This window comes from Panulirus ornatus, chromosome 49 (genome assembly GCF_036320965.1).
Source record: "Panulirus ornatus isolate Po-2019 chromosome 49, ASM3632096v1, whole genome shotgun sequence".
Taxonomy (NCBI): Eukaryota; Metazoa; Arthropoda; class Malacostraca; order Decapoda; family Palinuridae; genus Panulirus; species Panulirus ornatus.
The window spans coordinates 1,190,001-1,213,352 of record NC_092272.1 but is presented as its reverse complement, the minus strand read 5'-3'; the positions used below and the strand labels follow the sequence as shown (position 1 = coordinate 1,213,352).

Below are 23,352 nucleotides of genomic sequence, written 5' to 3'. Positions count from 1 at the left end.
TATATATATATATATATATATATATATATATATATATATATATATATATATATATACGAATAAAGTGTATATGAACGCGCACCTTCATAGAACATAAAAAGTTCCAGTCAGGTTCGGTAAAACGCTATCAGCTGGCTATGTGTTATGTTCGGAAACAACCGATAGACCCCGTTGCTCACCATTGTGAGACGAAGGGTATCCGAGTACTTAGTATTTCGAATAGTTGATTCTTATTATACAGTCCCTTAACCTAGCGGTTAGCATGCCAGTCTCTTGTACAAGGGGTCTCAGGTTCGATCCTGGCTGTTGGAGCTTTGTATGATATATATATATATATATATATATATATATATATATATATATATATAGCAATATATCTTCCATCTAACCTTCTAAAGTTGTCAATGAAAATTTCTTTAATATGGTATGTTTCCATTCAATGACATCATACGTAATTAATCTGGTAATTGAATTAATTAACTTCCTGATACATCATTACCTTTTTAGATACAGCAAGATTACAGATGATTTACCCTCAGAACAAAAGTGAAACTATTTGAAAAAATGAATAATAAAAGGCATGGAAAATTTCGAGGCCAAAAATGATGTAATTTTATTCATATATATTTTGTGTGAAGTTGATGAACTCGAGAAACGGGTAATTACGAAGCGGGTCTTATACAAATATTCAGGGATTTATATATATTAAAACTATAAAGTCACTTTGAAGCCATGGAGCTAAGTAAACTTGACACTTTAATCATAAATTGATATGAATGATAAATGTGTTTAACTTTCAATACAAAAGGCTTACGCATCAAATATTTCTCCACCACTTCTAGAATAAGAAGAGGAACACTTGCCCTTCCTTAAATCACCACACCCGTTGCGTAATTCATTTAATTTAATGGTAAAAATAAAGAAATAAATTAGGCTCAATCAGCTCCCGGTGAGGAGGCGACACCATGTGTTGTTGTTGACAGCGTTGTCTGGCAACTGTCGCCTACCAGGACTCGAACCGAGCCCAGATCCGTCAGTCAGTGCTTGACCCTAGGGAAGTGCGTATATTCTGTGCCTTGACCATATTCCCGTCACATGTGAGAGACGCGCGTATATATATATTTTTTTCCTCCATGAAATCATGGCCGACTTTGTGCGACATGTGTGAGTATCCATAGGCGATCCTACATATGTAAGTTGCAGACGTGACAGAGAATATGTGTAATAATGACATATTCCAATTGTCATATGTGGAATAATCCATAATATATAACAAAATATATATATAGTGTGTGTATATAGGGAGGAATATAATGATAATTATAAGAGTGATTTAAGAGCTGCTTGACTATATATATATATATATATACATATATATATATATATATATATATATATATATATATATATGGAAAGCTGTGTAGGTATGTATATTTGCGTGTGTGGACGTGTGTATGTACATGTGTATGGGGGGGTTGGGCCATTTCTTTCGTCTGTTTCCTTGCGCTACCTCGCAAACGCGGGAGACAGCGACAAAGTATAAAAAAAAAAAAAAAAAAAAAAAAAAATATATATATATATATATATATATATATATATATATATATATATATATATATACGGTTTTTGCACCTTTATATGGTTATAAAGGGGAAGTCTCTCTCTCTCTCTCTCTCTCTCTCTCTCTCTCTCTCTCTCTCTCTCTCTCTCTCTCTCTCACCATGATAATCAAGGTAGAATCACATATTGGTCATTTGGTGATGGCAGTTCGAGTGAGAACTTTAATATTGGTGGTGATTTGAGCCACAAAATGGGTTTGTGGTGGCTGGGGATTTGATTTGATATTTGGCTATGAGATATGATCATATTTTATGCCTAGGGTCATTATGTAATTAGTTTGCATCAGGTTTCAACACACGCTTTTTTTTTTGTTTCGTTTGGCCAACACCATTAGAAATTGTGTCGTGTTAATACATTAGACGTATGTAAATGAGACAATGTGGACTACATTGCAATATTGGATGTTGACAGAGGCAGCCAGCGAGCCAGGGAGGCCAAGCCAGGTTAGGTTAGGTTAGGTTAGGTTGGCTTGGATCCCAATGGATTTTTCCTTGGTTTCCTTGTGACCTTTGAACGATTCTGATGACCATTTGCTCCTCAGCTCTCTCTCTCTCTCTCTCTCTCTCTCTCTCTCTCTCTCTCTCTCTCTCTCTCTCTCTCTCTCTCTCTCTCACCATGGAAAATCAATGTTGGAATTACATATTGGAATTAGGTGATAGTAATTATGTTGGAGGGTTTAATTGTGGTGGTGATTGAGCCACGAGATGGATTGGTTAAACCATGAAATGGATTGATTAAACCACGAAATGGATTGATTAAGCCAGGAAATGGATTGGTTAAGCCATGAAATGGATTGGTTTAGCCATGAAATGGATTGGTTAAGCCATGAAATGGATTGATTAAACCACGAAATGGATTGATTAAGCCAGGAAATGGATTGGTTAAGCCAGGAAATGGATTGGTTTAGCCATGAAATGGATTGGTTAAGCCAGGAAATGGATTGGTTAAGCCATGAAATGGATTGATTAAACCACGAAATGGATTGATTAAGCCAGGAAATGGATTGGTTAAGCCAGGAAATAGATTGGTTAAGCCAGGGAATGGATTGGCTAAGCCAGGAAATGTGTATGTAGATGCTGGGTATTTTTGTGGTATGAGGTTTGATAAGGTTGTTATGTATTTGTTCTAAGTATCAGGCTTCAACACACGCCTTTTCACATTTGGCACACACTTAGAAATGGTATATTATTAATGAAAGCCTTGCGGTAGATGAAATCCGGCAAGGCGGCGGGTTTGGGTGATATTGCAATTGAACTGATTATGAAAAGAGGGTGACTGTGTTGTTGATTGGTTGATAAGGATTACCATTGTATGTATTGATCATGGTGAGATGCATGAGAACTGGCTGAATACATGCATTGTGCCACTGTATAAAGGCAAAGGTGATAAAGGTGAGTGTTCAAATTACAGAGGTATAAGTTTGTTGAGTATACCTGGTAAGTTCTGTGGGAGGGTATTGATCGAGAGGGTGAAGGTATGTACAGAGCATCAGACTGGGGAAGTGGAGCAGTGTGGTTTCAGAAGTGGTAGAGGATGTGTGGGTCAGGTGTTTGCTTTGAAGAATGTGTGATAGAAGTACTTAGCAAAATATGGATTTGTATGTGGCATTTATTGATCTGGAGAAGGCATATGATAAGGTTGACAGAGGTGCTTTGTAGAAGGTCTTAAGAATATACGATGTGGGAGGAAAGCTGCTAGAAGCAATGAGAAGTTTTACTCAAGGATGTAAGGCATGCGTACGAGTAGGAAGGAAGAGAGGTGAATGGTTCCAAATGAAGATTAATCTGTGGCAGGGGTGTTTGCTGTCTCTGATCACTATAGTATGGCTTTCGTAAGGCGAGATGCCACAGGTGATATTCTTTCTATCTTACTAATGTCTGGTCATCATCCCTGAAAGATTTTAGAGAGTAATATGTAGTTGCCCTTGACATATCTAAGGCTTTGGACAGGATGCGCCACATCGGGGGGTCTCATCTTTAAGCTGCCCTCTTTTAGCATCTCTCCCTCACTTTGCTCCATCATATCTAGCTTCCTCTCTGGCCGATCTGTCTCTGTGATTTTCTCCATCAACAGCAGTGTTCCTCAAGGTCCTATCCTGTCCCCTATACTTTTTCTCCCTTTTTTTTGCCAACGATTTCCTCTCCACAAATATTCCAGTGCACTCATAGGCTGACGACTCAACCACCTCATTCATCCATATTCTTCAATTCTGATCCTTCTGTCACTCGATCTGCATCTCAGTGTGGTCATCTGTGCAGACTTCTATATATCCAGCTGGTAACCATATGAGTTCTCACTGAGTGGCCTGTGAAGTATAGGTGTGTAATCATGGCTAGGCTATGATTTTTTTTCTCTCGACAGGCTATAATTTTTGGCTAGGCTATGATTTTTTTCTCTCGATAGGCTATAATTTTCGGCTAGGCTATGATTTTTTTTCTCTCGACAGGCTATAATTTTTGGCTAGGCTATGATTTTTTTTCTCTCGATAGGCTATAATTTTCGGCTAGGCTATGATCTTTCTTTCGATAGGCTATAATTTTCGGCTAGGCTATGATTTTTTTTTTTCTCTCGATAGGCTATAATTTTTGGCTAGGCTATGATTTTTTTTCTCTCTCGATAGGCTATAATTTTCAGCTAGGCTATGATTTTTTTTCTCTCTCGATAGGCTATAATTTTCGGCTAGGCTATGATTTTTTTTTCTCTCAATAGGCTATAATTTTCGGCTAGCTATGATTTTTTTTCTCTCTCGATAGGATATAATTTTCGGCTAGGCTATGATTTTTTTCTCTCTCTCGATAGGCTATAATTTTCGGCTAGGCTATGATTTTTTTTTCTCTCAATAGACTATAATTTTCGGCTAGGCTATGATTTTTTTTCTCTCAATAGGCTATAATTTTTGACTCGGCTATGATTTTTTTCTCTCTCGATAGGTTATAGATTTCGGCTAGGCTATGATTTCCCAGACATTTTTTTTCTTTGGGTAGGCTATATTTTGCCAGGCTATATTTTGCTAGGCTATATCTAGCTAGGCTATGACTATTCTTTTTGGGCAAGCCTATGATTTTTTTTCGCTAGGTTGTGATTTTGTTTGCTAGGCTATGACTATTTTTTTTTCTTTGGCAAGCCTATGAATTTTTTTGCTAGGTTATGACTGTTTTTGCTAGGCTATGATTTTTTCTCGCTAGGTTATGACTGTTTTTGCTAGGCTATGTTTTTGCTTATGATTTTTTCTTGCTAGGTTATGACTGTTTTTGCTAGGCTATGATTTTTTCTCGCTGGGTTATGACTGTTTTTGCTAGGCTATGATTTTTTCTCGCTAGGTTATGACTGTTTTTGCTAGGCTATGATTTTTTCTCGCTGGGTTATGACTGTTTTTGCTAGGCTATGATTTTTTCTTGCTAGGTTATGACTGTTTTTGCTAGGCTATGATTTTCTCTCGCTGGGTTATGACTGTTTTTGCTAGGCTATGATTTTTTTCTCGCTAGGTTATGACTGTTTTTGCTAGGCTATGATTTTTTTTGGGGGGGGAAGAAGCCTATGATTTTTTGGGAGGGGGAAGCCAATGATTTTTTTCGCTAGGTTATGATTTTTTTTTCGGCAAGCCTATGATTTTTTTTTTCGGCAAGCCTATGATATTTATTTTTGCTAGGTTATGATTTTTCGCTAGGCTAAGATTTTTTTTTTTTTTGGCAAGCCTATGATTTTTATTTTCGGTAGGGTATGATTTTTAGCTAGGCTATGTTTTTTTTTATTGCAAGCCTATGATTTCTCTCTCTCTCTCTCTCTCTCTCTCTCTCTCTCTCTCTCTCTCTCTCTCTCTCTCTCTCTAGGTTATGATTTTTTTATTGCAAGCCTATGATTCTCTCTCTCTCTCTCTCTCTCTCTCTCTCTCTCTCTCTCTCTCTCTCTCTCTCTCTCTCGCTAGGTTATGATTTTTTTTTCCTAGGCTAGGCTGTGGGGGGTTAAGTGTATAGATTGCATGAGATGTGAAATGTAATATTTTTCTCCATGGATTACAGAGGTTGGGTGGATGAGGGAGGTGGAGGAGGGTGATACATGGATGTATAAGTTGGTGAGTGGATTGCGTATGACGTAAGAAATATAAAAAAGATAATGAGGTTGGAGAAAGGATGGCGTGAGTATTGGAAATCCAGGAGACGCCATCATATGTTCAGAACAGTCGATGGAATAAGTGGCTGATTTGGAGTCCAGCTGGACCCGTATTGCTACGCAGAAGGAAGTCCAGCTGGACCCGTATTGCTACGCAGAAGGAAGTCCAGCTGGACCCGTATTGCTACGCAGAAGGAAGTCCAGCAGGACCTGTATTGATACGCAGAAGGAAGTCCAGCAGGACCCGTATTGCTACGCAGAAGGAAGTCCAGCAGGACCTGTATTGATACGCAGAAGGAAGTCCAGCAGGACCCGTATTGATACGCAGAAGGGAGTCCAGCAGGACCCGTATTGCTACGCAGAAGGAAGTCCAGCAGGACCCGTATTGCTACGCAGAAGGAAGTCCAGCAGGACCCGTATTGCTACGCAGAAGGAAGTCCAGCAGGACCTGTATTGCTACGCAGAAGGAAGTCCAGCTGGACCCGTATTGCTACGCAGAAGGAAGTCCAGCAGGACCCGTATTGCTACGCAGAAGGAAGTCCAGCAGGACCTGTATTGATACGCAGAAGGAAGTCCAGCAGGACCCGTATTGCTACGCAGAAGGAAGTCCAGCAGGACCCGTACTGCTACGCAGAAGGACTACATCTTAGCAGGGCGTAGTGTGACAGTTGAAGGAGACATGTTGTACGAAGTGAGGAAGATAAACTGTGGTCGTTTATGTAGTATTGGAAGTATTGACTGGGCTGAGTAAGATTGTGCATGGCCTCTCGCTTACTGTAAGGAATGAGGGAAGTATCGGCTGCAGAGGGGAAAGATTTGTGGATGAAAGAGGAAGTATTGGCTGCAGAGGGGAAAGATTTGTTGCTAGGCTTGTGCACCCAAGCTAGCTAGGCGTCGGCAGTGGCACATTATAGTTATTAAACTAACTGAAGGCAGTCCCAAGCTAGCTAGGCGTCGGCAGTGGCACATTATAGTTATTAAACTAACTGAAGGCAGTCCCAAGCTAGCTAGGCGTCGGCAGTGGCACATTATAGTTATTAAACTAACTGAAGGCAGTCCCAAGCTAGCTAGGCGTCGGCAGTGGCCATCATAGTTATTAAACTAACTGAAGGCAGTCCCAAGCTAGCTAGGCGTCGGCAGTGGCCATCATAGTTATTAAACTAACTGAAGGCAGTCCCAAGCTAGCTAGGCGTCGGCAGTGGCACATCATAGTTATTAAACTAACTGAAGGCAGTCCCAAGCTAGCTAGGCGTCGGCAGTGGCACATTATAGTTATTAAACTAACTGAAGGCAGTCCCAAGCTAGCTAGGCGTCGGCAGTGGCACATTATAGTTATTAAACTAACTGAAGGCAGTCCCAAGCTAGCTAGGCGTCGGCAGTGGCACATTATAGTTATTAAACTAACTGAAGGCAGTCCCAAGCTAGCTAGGCGTCGGCAGTGGCACATTATAGTTATTAAACTAACTGAAGGCAGTCCCAAGCTAGCTAGGCGTCGGCAGTGGCACATCATAGTTATTAAACTAACTGAAGGCAGTCCCAAGCTAGCTAGGCGTCGGCAGTGGCACATCATAGTTATTAAACTAACTGAAGGCAGTCCCAAGCTAGCTAGGCGTCGGCAGTGGCCATCATAGTTATTAAACTAACTGAAGGCAGTCCCAAGCTAGCTAGGCGTCGGCAGTGGCCATCATAGTTATTAAACTAACTGAAGGCAGTCCCAAGCTAGCTAGGCGTCGGCAGTGGCCATCATAGTTATTAACTACCTAAAGACAGTCCCAAGCTAGCTAGGCGTCGGCAGTGGCCATCATAGTTATTAAACTAACTGAAGGCAGTCCCAAGCTAGCTAGGCGTCGGCAGTGGCCATCATAGTTATTAAACTAACTGAAGGCAGTCCCAAGCTAGCTAGGCGTCGGCAGTGGCCATCATAGTTATTAAACTAACTGAAGGCAGTCCCAAGCTAGCTAGGCGTCGGCAGTGGCACATCATAGTTATTAAACTAACTGAAGGCAGTCCCAAGCTAGCTAGGCGTCGGCAGTGGCACATCATAGTTATTAAACTAACTGAAGGCAGTCCCAAGCTAGCTAGGCGTCGGCAGTGGCACATTATAGTTATTAAACTAACTGAAGGCAGTCCCAAGCTAGCTAGGCGTCGGCAGTGGCCATCATAGTTATTAAACTAACTGAAGGCAGTCCCAAGCTAGCTAGGCGTCGGCAGTGGCACATCATAGTTATTAAACTAACTGAAGGCAGTCCCAAGCTAGCTAGGCGTCGGCAGTGGCCATCATAGTTATTAAACTAACTGAAGGCAGTCCCAAGCTAGCTAGGCGTCGGCAGTGGCCATCATAGTTATTAAACTAACTGAAGGCAGTCCCAAGCTAGCTAGGCGTCGGCAGTGGCCATCATAGTTATTAAACTAACTGAAGGCAGTCCCAAGCTAGCTAGGCGTCGGCAGTGGCCATCATAGTTATTAAACTAACTGAAGGCAGTCCCAAGCTAGCTAGGCGTCGGCAGTGGCCATCATAGTTATTAAACTAACTGAAGGCAGTCCCAAGCTAGCTAGGCGTCGGCAGTGGCCATCATAGTTATTAAACTAACTGAAGGCAGTCCCAAGCTAGCTAGGCGTCGGCAGTGGCCATCATAGTTATTAAACTAACTGAAGGCAGTCCCAAGCTAGCTAGGCGTCGGCAGTGGCCATCATAGTTATTAAACTAACTGAAGGCAGTCCCAAGCTAGCTAGGCGTCGGCAGTGGCCATCATAGTTATTAAACTAACTGAAGGCAGTCCCAAGCTAGCTAGGCGTCGGCAGTGGCCATCATAGTTATTAACTAACTGAAGGCAGTCCCAAGCTAGCTAGGCGTCGGCAGTGGCACATTATAGTTATTAAACTAACTGAAGGCAGTCCCAAGCTAGCTAGGCGTCGGCAGTGGCCATCATAGTTATTAAACTAACTGAAGGCAGTCCCAAGCTAGCTAGGCGTCGGCAGTGGCCATCATAGTTATTACACTAACTAAAGGCAGTCCCAAGCTAGCTAGGCGTCGGCAGTGGCCATCATAGTTATTAAACTAACTGAAGGCAGTCCCAAGCTAGCTAGGCGTCGGCAGTGGCCATCATAGTTATTAAACTAACTAAAGGCAGTCCCAAGCTAGCTAGGCGTCGGCAGTGGCCATCATAGTTATTAAACTAACTGAAGGCAGTCCCAAGCTAGCTAGGCGTCGGCAGTGGCCATCATAGTTATTAAACTAACTGAAGGCAGTCCCAAGCTAGCTAGGCGTCGGCAGTGGCCATCATAGTTATTAACTAACTGAAGGCAGTCCCAAGCTGGCTAGGCGTCGGCAGTGGCCATCATAGTTATTAAACTAACTGAAGGCAGTCCCAAGCTAGCTAGGCGTCGGCAGTGGCCATCATAGTTATTAAACTAACTGAAGGCAGTCCCAAGCTAGCTAGGCGTCGGCAGTGGCACATTATAGTTATTAAACTAACTGAAGGCAGTCCCAAGCTAGCTAGGCGTCGGCAGTGGCCATCATAGTTATTAAACTAACTGAAGGCAGTCCCAAGCTAGCTAGGCGTCGGCAGTGGCCATCATAGTTATTAAACTAACTGAAGGCAGTCCCAAGCTAGCTAGGCGTCGGCAGTGGCACATCATAGTTATTAAACTAACTGAAGGCAGTCCCAAGCTAGCTAGGCGTCGGCAGTGGCCATCATAGTTATTAAACTAACTGAAGGCAGTCCCAAGCTAGCTAGGCGTCGGCAGTGGCCATCATAGTTATTAAACTAACTGAAGGCAGTCCCAAGCTAGCTAGGCGTCGGCAGTGGCCATCATAGTTATTAAACTAACTGAAGGCAGTCCCAAGCTAGCTAGGCGTCGGCAGTGGCCATCATAGTTATTAAACTAACTGAAGGCAGTCCCAAGCTAGCTAGGCGTCGGCAGTGGCACATCATAGTTATTAAACTAACTGAAGGCAGTCCCAAGCTAGCTAGGCGTCGGCAGTGGCCATCATAGTTATTAAACTAACTGAAGGCAGTCCCAAGCTAGCTAGGCGTCGGCAGTGGCCATCATAGTTATTAAACTAACTGAAGGCAGTCCCAAGCTAGCTAGGCGTCGGCAGTGGCACATTATAGTTATTAAACTAACTGAAGGCAGTCCCAAGCTAGCTAGGCGTCGGCAGTGGCCATCATAGTTATTAAACTAACTGAAGGCAGTCCCAAGCTAGCTAGGCGTCGGCAGTGGCCATCATAGTTATTAACTAACTGAAGGCAGTCCCAAGCTAGCTAGGCGTCGGCAGTGGCCATCATAGTTATTAACTAACTGAAGGCAGTCCCAAGCTAGCTAGGCGTCGGCAGTGGCACATCATAGTTATTAAACTAACTGAAGGCAGTCCCAAGCTAGCTAGGCGTCGGCAGTGGCACATCATAGTTATTAACTAACTGAAGGCAGTCCCAAGCTAGCTAGGCGTCGGCAGTGGCCCATCATAGTTATTAAACTAACTGAAGGCAGTCCCAAGCTAGCTAGGCGTCGGCAGTGGCCATCATAGTTATTAACTAACTGAAGGCAGTCCCAAGCTAGCTAGGCGTCGGCAGTGGCCATCATAGTTATTAACTAACTGAAGGCAGTCCCAAGCTAGCTAGGCGTCGGCAGTGGCACATCATAGTTATTAACTAACTGAAGGCAGTCCCAAGCTAGCTAGGCGTCGGCAGTGGCCATCATAGTTATTAACTGAAGGCAGTCCCAAGCTAGCTAGGCGTCGGCAGTGGCCATCATAGTTATTTACTGAAGGCAGTCCCAAGCTAGCTAGGCGTCGGCAGTGGCCATCATAGTTATTAAACTAACTGAAGGCAGTCCCAAGCTAGCTAGGCGTCGGCAGTGGCACATCATAGTTATTAAACTAACTGAAGGCAGTCCCAAGCTAGCTAGGCGTCGGCAGTGGCCATCATAGTTATTAAACTAACTGAAGGCAGTCCCAAGCTAGCTAGGCGTCGGCAGTGGCCATCATAGTTATTAAACTAACTGAAGGCAGTCCCAAGCTAGCTAGGCGTCGGCAGTGGCCATCATAGTTATTAAACTAACTGAAGGCAGTCCCAAGCTAGCTAGGCCAGTGGCCATCATAGTTATTAAACTAACTGAAGGCAGTCCCAAGCTAGCTAGGCGTCGGCAGTGGCCCATCATAGTTATTAAACTAACTGAAGGCAGTCCCAAGCTAGCTAGGCGTCGGCAGTGGCCATCATAGTTATTAAACTAACTGAAGGCAGTCCCAAGCTAGCTAGGCGTCGGCAGTGGCCATCATAGTTATTAAACTAACTGAAGGCAGTCCCAAGCTAGCTAGGCGTCGGCAGTGGCCATCATAGTTATTAAACTAACTGAAGGCAGTCCCAAGCTAGCTAGGCGTCGGCAGTGGCCATCATAGTTATTAAACTAACTGAAGGCAGTCCCAAGCTAGCTAGGCGTCGGCAGTGGCCATCATAGTTATTAAACTAACTGAAGGCAGTCCCAAGCTAGCTAGGCGTCGGCAGTGGCACATCATAGTTATTAAACTAACTGAAGGCAGTCCCAAGCTAGCTAGGCGTCGGCAGTGGCCATCATAGTTATTAAACTAACTGAAGGCAGTCCCAAGCTAGCTAGGCGTCGGCAGTGGCCATCATAGTTATTAAACTAACTGAAGGCAGTCCCAAGCTAGCTAGGCGTCGGCAGTGGCCATCATAGTTATTAACTAACTGAAGGCAGTCCCAAGCTAGCTAGGCGTCGGCAGTGGCCATCATAGTTATTAACTAACTGAAGGCAGTCCCAAGCTAGCTAGGCGTCGGCAGTGGCCATCATAGTTATTAACTGAAGGCAGTCCCAAGCTAGCTAGGCGTCGGCAGTGGCCATCATAGTTATTAAACTAACTGAAGGCAGTCCCAAGCTAGCTAGGCGTCGGCAGTGGCCATCATAGTTATTAAACTAACTGAAGGCAGTCCCAAGCTAGCTAGGCGTCGGCAGTGGCACATCATAGTTATTAAACTAACTGAAGGCAGTCCCAAGCTAGCTAGGCGTCGGCAGTGGCCCATCATAGTTATTAAACTAACTGAAGGCAGTCCCAGAGCTAGGCGTCGGCAGTGGCCATCATAGTTATTAAACTAACTGAAGGCAGTCCAAGCTAGCTAGCGTGGCAGTGGCCATATAGTATTAATAACTGAGGCAGTCCCAATAGGCAGTGGCCATATAGTTATTAAACTAACTGAAGGCAGTCCCAACTAGCAGTGGGGCATATAGTTATTAATACTGAAGGAGTCCAAGCTAGCTAGCGTCGGCAGTGGTATGTTATTAAATACTGAAGGCAGTCCAAGCTAGCTAGGCGTCGGCAGTGGCCATCATAGTTTTAATACGAAGGCAGTAACTGTAGCGTGGCAGTGGCCATAGGATAACTATGAAGGAGTCAAGCTAGCAGGTCGGAGTAGGCATCAGTAGTAGTGAAATAACTGAAGGGCAGTCAACTAGCTAGGGTGGCAGTGGCACATCTAGTTATTAAACTAACTGAGTCAGTCCAACGCTAGTAGGGTGGCAGTGGCACAGATAGTATAAAAATGAAAGAGCCAAGCTGTAGGGGAGGGATAAGTTTGAAGGTGTAATGAGGCGTGGGTGGCACCTATCTACTAGCATCCCACTAGCTTGCGTCCTGCCATCTGTTATTAATCTAAGGAGGCAGTCAAGCCACAGGACTCGGCAATAAAGCCATATAGATATATACAACACGCCCATACTGAAGGGCGCAGCGCAGCATAGTATATTAAAATGAAGAGTAAAGTAGTATGCAATATAGTTATTAAATAACTGAAAGAGCATTCAAGCATAGTATGGTCGGCAGTGGCACATCAGAATTAAACACATAACTGAAGGCAGTCCTGCTATCAGGCATCAGCAGTGGCACACATAGTTATTAATACTAACTGAAGGCAAGTCCCAAAAGCTTAGCTAGGCGTCGCAGTGGTCCATCATAGTTATTAAACAACTGAATGGCAGTCCAAAATAGCTAGCGTCGGCAGTTGGGCATATAGTTATTAAGTAATATAGGTTCAGTCCCAACAGCACCATAGAATAAAGTTTTCACAAGGGAGTCGGGGTTCGATACCGCCATTCGCGGGGCGATTCTCGACCAATCCCGTGGGGTGTTTTCCTACGTGACGTCAGAGATTCTTGTTGCGTTGGCGGGGAAGGGAATGGAGGGGGGAAGGGAAGGGGGAATGGAGGGGGGAAGGGAAGGGGGAATGGAGGGGGGAACGGAAGGGGGAATGGAGGGGGGAAGGGAAGGGGGAATGGAGGGGGGAAGGGAAGGGAAGGGGGAATGGAGGGGGGAAGGGAAGGGTGAATGGAGGGGGGAAGGGAAGGGGTAATGGAGGGGGGAAGGGAAGGGGGAATGGAGGGGGGGAAGGGAAGGGGGAATGGAGGGGGGAAGGGAAGGAAAGGGAAGGGGTGTAATGACGGGTGGGGTTGGTGCCAGACACCCCTTCCTTCCCCTTTCCCCTTTCCCTTCCTCCCCCATCTCTGGTTCTTCATGGTAAGGGGTAGCCAGGTATGTGCCACAGAGACACATATAAAGTCACATATATATACGCCATACGAATACAAACGACCCTTCTGAAAGGGCCACAGGAGCATATATATATATATATATATATGTATATATATATATATATATATATATATATATATATATATATATATATATATATATATATATATATATTTTTTTTTTTTTTTTTTTTTTTTTTTTTTTTGCTTTGAGTCCACGGGGAAATGAAACACGATAAGTTGCCAAGTGCACTTTCGTGTCATAATCACATCATCAGGAGAGACACAAGAGAGAAATATAACAGACAGTTGATATACAACGAAAAGAGACTTGGCTAGGACTTCATTTGGTAAACAATTAGATGAAAGGACTTTGAAAATGGGGATAAAAGATATGGACAAGAGTACTTACAAGTTGAGTGATAAGAGTTTGAAGAGCAATATTGGTCTTACAAGTAGACACACACACACACACACACACACTCACACACACACACACACGAGGGGTCAGTCCCCCTCCTTGGCCGTGCCATGCAAATAATGCATGACCATTGTTATCTTTCGCTCTATCTCTCAGCTACTCACCAAACTCTTGGTCGCCCCGGATCCCTTAAAACCCCACAGTGGAAGAGGGAGGGAGGACGTATCTACACCTTAGACTTCGCGCCAAATTTACGATGGTGAATTAAGTAATATTATATCGAGGAAAAAAAAATATATATAATTTATTACGTAATTGGGGAGTAATATACGATTTTAGGAGTGATGTATTGACATAGTTCTGTGGGTGTGTGGTAATGAGAGCTTATGACCAATAAGCTTATGATTTTCAGGTGGTATATTGGGGTCGACGTGCTGTCAATGGATTGAACCAAGGCATGTGAAGCGTCTGCGGGGTAAACCATGGAAAGTTCTGTGAGGGCTTGGATGTGGAAAGGGAGCTGTGGTTTCGGTGCATTATTACATGACAGCTGGAGACTTGAGTGTGAACGAATGTGGCCTTTGTTGTCTGTTCCTGGCGCTACCTCGCTGGAGAGGGGGAGAGGGATGCTATTTCGTGTGTGGCGGGGTGGCGACGGAAATGGATGAAGGCAGCAAGTATGGAAATGTACATGTGTATATATGTATATGTCTTTGTGTGTATATGTATGTATACGTTGAAATGTATATGTATGTATATGTGCGTGTGTGGGCGTTTATGTACATACATGTGTATGTGGGTGGGTTGGTCCATTCTTCGTCTGTTTCCTTGCGCTACCTCGCTAACGCGGGAGACAGCGACTAAGTATAATAGATAGATAAATGAATAATATATATATATATTTTTTATTTTTATTATACTTTGTCGCTGTCTCCCGCGTTTGCGAGGTAGCGCAAGGAAACAGACGAAAGAAATGGCCCAACCCCCCCCCATACACATGTATATACATACGTCCACACACGCAAATATACATACCTACACAGCTTTCCATGATTTACCCCAGACGCTTCAAATGCCTTGATTCAATCCACTGACAGCACGTCAACCCCGGTATACCACATCGCTCCAATTCACTCTATTCCTTGCCCTCCTTTCACCCTCCTGCATGTTCAGGCCCCGATCACACAAAATCTTTTTCACTCCATCTTTCCACCTCCAATTTGGTCTCCCTCTTCTCCTCGTTCCCTCCACCTCCGACACATATATCCTCTTGGTCAATCTTTCCTCACTCATTCTCTCCATGTGCCCAAACCACTTCAAAACACCCTCTTCTGCTCTCTCAACCACGCTCTTTTTATTTCCACACATCTCTCTTACCCTTACATTACTCACTCGATCAAACCACCCCTCACCACACATTGTCCTCAAACATCTCATTTCCAGCACATCCATCCTCCTGCGCACAACTCTATCCATAGCCCACGCCTCGCAACCATACAACATTGTTGGAACCACTATTCCTTCAAACATACCCATTTTTGCTTTCCGAGATAATGTTCTCGACTTCCACACATTCTTCAAGGCCCCCAGAATTTTCGCCCCCTCCCCCACCCTATGATCCACTTCCGCTTCCATGGTTCCATCCGCTGCCAGATCCACTCCCAGATATCTAAAACACTTCACTTCCTCCAGTTTTTCTCCATTCAAACTCACCTCCCAATTGACTTGACCCTCAACCCTACTGTACCTAATAACCTTGCTCTTATTCACATTTACTCTTAACTTTCTTCTTCCACACACTTTACCAAACTCAGTCACCAGCTTCTGCAGTTTCTCACATGAATCAGCCACCAGCACTGTATCATCAGCGAACAACAACTGACTCACTTCCCAAGCTCTCTCATCCCCAACAGACTTCATACTTGCCCCTCTTTCCAAAACTCTTGCATTTACCTCCCTAACAACCCCATCCATAAACAAATTAAACAACCATGGAGACATCACACACCCCTGCCGCAAACCTACATTCACTGAGAACCAATCACTTTCCTCTCTTCCTACACGTACACATGCCTTACATCCTCGATAAAAACTTTTCACTGCTTCTAACAACTTTCCTCCCACACCATATATTCTTAATACCTTCCACAGAGCATCTCTATCAACTCTATCATATGCCTTCTCCAGATCCATAAATGCTACATACAAATCCATTTGCTTTTCTAAGTATTTCTCACATACATTCTTCAAAGCAAACACCTGATCCACACATCCTCTACCACTTCTGAAACCACACTGCTCTTCCCCAATCTGATGCTCTGTACATGCCTTCACCCTCTCAATCAATACCCTCCCATATAATTTACCAGGAATACTCAACAAACTTATACCTCTGTAATTTGAGCACTCACTCTTATCCCCTTTGCCTTTGTACAATGGCACTATGCACGCATTCCGCCAATCCTCAGGCACCTCACCATGAGTCATACATACATTAAATAACCTTACCAACCAGTCAACAATACAGTCACCCCCTTTTTTAATAAATTCCACTGCAATACCATCCAAACCTGCTGCCTTGCCGGCTTTCATCTTGCGCAAAGCTTTCGCTACCTCTTCTCTGTTTACCAAATCATTTTCCCTAACCCTCTCACTTTGCACACCACCTCGACCAAAACACCCTATATCTGCCACTCTATCATCAAACACATTCAACAAACCTTCAAAATACTCACTCCATCTCCTTCTCACATCACCACTACTTGTTATCACCTCCCCATTTGCGCCCTTCACTGAAGTTCCCATTTGCTCCCTTGTCTTACGCACTTTATTTACCTCCTTCCAGAACATCTTTTTATTCTCCCTAAAATTTAATGATACTCTCTCACCCCAACTCTCATTTGCCCTTTTTTTCATCTCTTGCACCTTTCTCTTGACCTCCTGTCTCTTTCTTTTATACTTCTCCCACTCAATTGCATTTTTTCCCTGCAAAAATGGTCCAAATGCCTCTCTCTTCTCTTTCACTAATACTCTTACTTCATCCCACCACTCACTACCCTTTCTAATCAACCCACCTCCCACTCTTCTCATGCCACAAGAATCTTTTGCGCAATCCATCACTGATTCCCTAAATACATCCCATTCCTCCCCCACTCCCCTTACTTCCATTGTTCTCACCTTTTTCCATTCTGTATAATAGATAGTATAATAGATAAGTCAATCAATAGTATATAAATATAAATATATATATATATTTTTTTTTGATTTTCCAAAAGAAGGAACAGAGAAGGGGGCCAGGTGAGGATTTTCCCTCTAAGGCCCAGTCCTCTGTTCTTAACGCTACCTCGCAAACGCGGGAAATGGCGAATAAAAAAAAAAAAAAAAAAAAAAAAAAAAATATATATATATATATATATATATATATATATATATATGTATATATATATATATATATATATATATATATATATATATATATATTTTTTTTTTTTTTCATACTATTCGCCATTTCCCGTGTTTGCGAGGTAGCGTTAATAACAGAGGACTGGGCCTTAGAGGGAAAATCCTCACCTGGCCCCCTTCTCTGTTCCTTCTTTTGGAAAAGTAAAAAAAAAAAACGAGAGGGGAGGATTTCCAGCCACCCGCTCCCTCCCCTTTTAGTCGCCTTCTACGACACGCAGGGAATACGTGGGAAGTATTCTTTCTCCCCTATCCCCAGGGATATATATATATATATATATATATATATATATATATATATATATATATATATATATATATATGGTTTGGGCACATGGAGAGAATGAGTGAGGAAAGATTGACCAAGAGGATATATGTGTCGGAGGTGGAGGGAACGAAGAGAAGAGGGAGACCAAATTGGAGGTGGAAAGATGGAGTGAAAAAGATTTTGTGTGATCGGGGCCTGAACGTGCAGGAGGGTGAAAGGAGGGCAAGGAATAGAGTGAATTGGAGCGATGTGGTATACCGGGGTTGACGTGCTGTCAGTGGATTGAATCAGGGCATGTGAAGCGTCTGGGGTAAACCATGGAAAGCTGTGTAGGTATGTATAGTTGCGTGTATGGATGTATGTATATACATGTGTATGGGGGTGGGTTGGGCCATTTCTTTCATCTGTTTCCTTGCGCTACCTCGCAAACGCGGGAGACAGCGACAAAGCAAAAAAAAAAAAAATATATATATATATATATATATATATATATATATATATATATATATATATATATATATATATATATATTTTTTTTTTTTTTTTTTTTCATACTATTCGCCATTTCCCACATCAGCGAGGTAGCGTTAAGAACTGAAGACTGGGCCTTAGAGTGAAATCCTCACCTGGCCCCCTTCTCTGTTCCTCCTTTTGGAAAAAAAAAAAAAAAAGAGAGAGGGGAGGATTTCCAGCCACCCGCTCCCATATATATATATATATATATATATATATATATATATATATATATATATATATATATATATATATATATAAATAGAGAGAGAGAGAGAGAGAGAGAGAGAGAGAGAGAGAGAGAGAGAGAGAGAGAGAGAGAGAGAGAGATAACCTTGCTAAGATATTAACAGTTCCCTGGTGCATATGTTAAAAGGTCATTGTCACGTATGTTAATATCCCTCTCTGGCCTCAGGTTAACATTCCACTGGAACTCCAGCACCCGTGTGGCTCCAGGTACTGGAACTCCAGCAACCCGTGTGGCTCCAGGTACTGGAACTCCAGCACCCGTGTGGCTCCAGGTACTGGAACTCCAGCAACCCGTGTGGCTCCAGGTACTGGAACTCCAGCAACCCGTGTGGCTCCAGGTACTGGAACTCCAGCAACCCGTGTGGCTCCAGGTACTGGAACTCCAGCAACCCGTGTGGCTCCAGGTACTGGAACTCCAGCACCCGTGTGGCTCCAGGTACTGGAACTCCAGCACCCGTGTGGCTCCAGGTACTGGAACTCCAGCAACCCGTGTGGCTCCAGGTACTGGAACTCCAGCACCCGTGTGGCTCCAGGTGCAGAAGCTCCAGCACCCGTGTGGCTCCAGGTGCAGAAGCTCCAGCACCCGTGTGGCTCCAGGTACTGGAACTCTAGCACCCGTGTGGCTCCAGGTACTGGAACTCCAGCACCCGTGTGGCTCCAGGTACTGGAACTCCAGCAACCGTGTGGCTCCAGGTGCAGAAGCTCCAGCACCCGTGTGGCTCCAGGTACTGGAACTCCAGCACCCGTGTGGCTCCAGGTACTGGAACACCAGCACCCGTGTGGCTCCAGGTACTGGAACACCAGCACCCGTGTGGCTCCAGGTACTGGAACTCCAGTACCCGTGTGGCTCCAGGTACTGGAACACCAGCACCCGTGTGGCTCCAGGTACTGGAACACCAGCACCCGTGTGGCTCCAGGTACTGGAACTCCAGCACCCGTGTGGCTCCAGGTACTGGAACACCAGCACCCGTGTGGCTCCAGGTACTGGAACACCAGCACCCGTGTGGCTCCAGGTACTGGAACACCAGCACCCGTGTGGCTCCAGGTCAGTACTGGAACTCCAGCACCCGTGTGGCTCCAGGTACTGGAACTCCAGCACCCGTGTGGCTCCAGTTACTGGAACACCAGCACCCGTGTGGCTCCAGGTACTGGAACACCAGCACCCGTATGGCTCCAGGTACTGGAACTCCAGCACCCGTGTGGCTCCAGGTACTGGGACACCAGCACCCGTGTGGCTCCAGGTACTGGAACCCCAGCACCCGTGTGGCTCCAGGTACTAGAACTCTATACCCGTGTGGCTCCAGGTACAGGAGCTCCAGCACCCGTGTGGCTCCAGGTACTGGAACCCCAGCACCCGTGTGGCTCCAGGTACTGGAACTCTATACCCGTGTGGCTCCAGGTACAGGAGCTCCAGCACCCGTGTGGCTCCAGGTACTGGAACACCAGCACCCGTGTGGCTCCAGGTACTGGAACTCCAGCACCCGTGTGGCTCCAGGTACTGGAACTCCAGCACCCGTGTGGCTCCAGGTACTGGAACACCAGCACCCGTGTGGCTCCAGGTACTGGAACTCCAGCACCCGTGTGGCTCCAGGTACTGAAACTCCAGCACCCGTGTGGCTCCAGGTACTGGAACTCCAGCACCCGTGTGGCTCCAGGTACTGGAACACCAGCACCCGTGTGGCTCCAGGTACTGGAACTCCAGCACCCGTGTGGCTCCAGGTACTGGAACTCCAGCACCCGTGTGGCTCCAGGTACTGGAACACCAGCACCCGTGTGGCTCCAGGTACTGGAACACCAGCACCCGTGTGGCTCCAGGTACTGGAACACCAGCACCCGTGTGGCTCCAGGTACTGGAACACCAGCACCCGTGTGGCTCCAGGTACTGGAACTCCAGCACCCGTGTGGCTCCAGGTACTGGAACTCCAGCACCCGTGTGGCTCCAGGTACTGGAACACCAGCACCCGTGTGGCTCCAGGTACTGGAACACCAGCACCCGTGTGGCTCCAGGTACTGGAACTCCAGCACCCGTGTGGCTCCAGGTACTGGAACTCCAGCACCCGTGTGGCTCCAGGTACTGGAACACCAGCACCCGTGTGGCTCCAGGTACTGGAACTCCAGCACCCGTGTGGCTCCAGGTACTGGAACTCCAGCACCCGTGTGGCTCCAGGTACTGGAACACCAGCACCCGTGTGGCTCCAGGTACTGGAACTCCAGCACCCGTGTGGCTCCAGGTACTGGAACTCCAGCACCCGTGTGGCTCCAGGTACTGGAACACCAGCACCCGTGTGGCTCCAGGTACTGGAACTCCAGCACCCGTGTGGCTCCAGGTACTGGAACTCCAGCACCCGTGTGGCTCCAGGTACTGGAACTCCAGCACCCGTGTGGCTCCAGGTACTGGAACACCAGCACCCGTGTGGCTCCAGGTACTGGAACTCCAGCACCCGTGTGGCTCCAGGTACTGGAACTCCAGCACCCGTGTGGCTCCAGGTACTGGAACTCCAGCACCCGTGTGGCTCCAGGTACTGGAACTCCAGCACCCGTGTGGCTCCAGGTACTGGAACTCCAGCACCCGTGTGGCTCCAGGTACTGGAACTCCAGCACCCGTGTGGCTCCAGGTACTGGAACTCCAGCACCCGTGTGGCTCCAGGTACTGGAACTCCAGCACCCGTGTGGCTCCAGGTACTGGAACACCAGCACCCGTGTGGCTCCAGGTCAGTACTGGAACTCCAGCACCCGTGTGGCTCCAGGTACTGGAACTCCAGCACCCGTGTGGCTCCAGGTACTGGAACAACAGCACCCGTGTGGCTCCAGGTACTGGAACACCAGCACCCGTGTGGCTCCAGGTCAGTACTGGAACTCCAGCACCCGTGTGGCTCCAGGTACTGGAACTCCAGCACCCGTGTGGCTCCAGTTACTGGAACACCAGCACCCGTGTGGCTCCAGGTACTGGAACTCCAGCACCCGTGTGGCTCCAGGTACTGGAACTCCAGCACCCGTGTGGCTCCAGGTACTGGAACACCAGCACCCGTGTGGCTCCAGGTCAGTACTGGAACTCCAGCACCCGTGTGGCTCCAGGTACTGGAACTCCAGCACCCGTGTGGCTCCAGGTACTGAACACCAGCACCCGTGTGGCTCCAGGTACTGGAACACCAGCACCCGTGTGGCTCCAGGTCAGTACTGGAACTCCAGCACCCGTGTGGCTCCAGGTACTGGAACTCCAGCACCCGTGTGGCTCCAGTTACTGGAACACCAGCACCCGTGTGGCCCCAGGTACTGGAACTCCAGCACCCGTGTGGCTCCAGGTACTGGAACACCAGCACCCGTGTGGCTCCAGGTACTGGAACTCCAGCACCCGTGTGGCTCCAGGTACTGGAACTCCAGCACCCGTGTGGCTCCAGGTACTGGAACACCAGCACCCGTGTGGCCCCAGGTACTGGAACTCCAGCACCCGTGTGGCTCCAGGTACTGGAACTCCAGCACCCGTGTGGCTCCAGGTACTGGAACTCCAGCACCCGTGTGGCTCCAGGTACTGGAACACCAGCACCCGTGTGGCCCCAGGTACTGGAACTGCAGCACCCGTGTGGCTCCAGGTACTGGAACTCCAGCACCCGTGTGGCCCCAGGTACTGGAACTCCAGCACCCGTGTGGGTCCAGGTACTGGAACTCCAGCACCCGTGTGGCTCCAGTTACTGGAACACCAGCACCCGTGTGGCTCCAGGTACTGGAACTCCAGCACCCGTGTGACTCCATGTACTGGAACTCCAGCACCCGTGTGGCTCCAGGTACTGGAACACCAGCACCCGTGTGGCCCCAGGTACTGGAATACCAGCACCCGTGTGGCTCCAGGTACTGGAACTCCAGCACCCGTGTGGCTCCAGTTACTGGAACACCAGCACCCGTGTGGCTCCAGGTACTGGAACTCCAGCACCCGTGTGACTCCATGTACTGGAACTCCAGCACCCGTGTGGCTCCAGGTACTGGAACACCAGCACCCGTGTGGCCCCAGGTACTGGAATACCAGCACCCGTGTGGCTCCAGGTACTGGAACACCAGCACCCGTGTGGCCCCAGGTACTGGAATACCAGCACCCGTGTGGCTCCAGGTACTGGAACTCCAGCACCCGTGTGGCTCCAGGTACTGGAACTCCAGCACCCGTGTGGCTCCAGGTACTGGAACACTAGCACCCGTGTGGCTCCAGGTACTGGAACACCAGCACCCGTGTGGCCCCAGGTACTGGAATACCAGCACCCGTGTGGCTCCAGGTACTGGAACTCCAGCACCCGTGTGGCTCCAGGTACTGGAACTCCAGCACCCGTGTGGCTCCAGGTACTGGAACACTAGCACCCGTGTGGCCCCAGGTACTGGAATACCAGCACCCGTGTGGCCCCAGGTACTGGAATACCAGCACCCGTGTGGCCCCAGGTACTGGAACACCAGCACCCGTGTGGCCCCAGGTACTGGAATACCAGCACCCGTGTGGCCCCAGGTACTGGAATACCAGCACCCGTGTGGCTCCAGGTACTGGAACACCAGCACCCGTGTGGCCCCAGGTACTGGAATACCAGCACCCGTGTGGCTCCAGGTACTGGAACTCCAGCACCCGTATGGCTCCAGGTACTGGAACTCCAGCACCCGTGTGGCTCCAGGTACTGGAACACTAGCACCCGTGTGGCTCCAGGTACTGGAACACCAGCACCCGTGTGGCCCCAGGTACTGGAATACCAGCACCCGTGTGGCTCCAGGTACTGGAACCTTATACCAAGCTGGGCTCCACCCACGATGACGGGAAGCGTTCAATAGCGAGCAAAAGTTGTACATTCCTCTCTCTCTCTCTCTCTCTCTCTCTCTCTCTCTCTCTCTCTCTCTCTCTCTCTCTCTCTCTCTCTCTCTCTCTCTCTCTCTCTCTCTCTTCTCTCTCTCTCTCTCTCTCTCTCTCTCTCTCTCTCTCTCTCTCTCTCTCTCTCTCTCTCTCAGTCTTCCTTTATTTTTTTCTTGCTTCCTCAATTCACTTTGGCTTCTGATAGTCCAAAGACATAGTCTACCATCCCCTATTATTATTATTATTATTATTATTATTATTATTATTATTATTATTATTATTATGATTGCTATTATTATTATTATTATTATTATTATTATTATTATTATTATTATTATCATTATTGCTATTATT

At 46.6% G+C, this 23,352-nt stretch overlaps 1 protein-coding gene across 1 annotated transcript in view; it reads left to right on the top strand.

Annotated features, from left to right (window-relative positions):
- Positions 1–1,067: 1,067 nt before the first annotated feature.
- The window catches only part of LOC139764249 (uncharacterized), a 99,561-nt gene continuing 77,276 nt past the window's right edge, over positions 1,068–23,352 (top strand). The window contains 1 exon segment of the mRNA XM_071690748.1: positions 1,068–1,192. The gene's annotated coding sequence lies outside the window, so the exon portion shown is untranslated.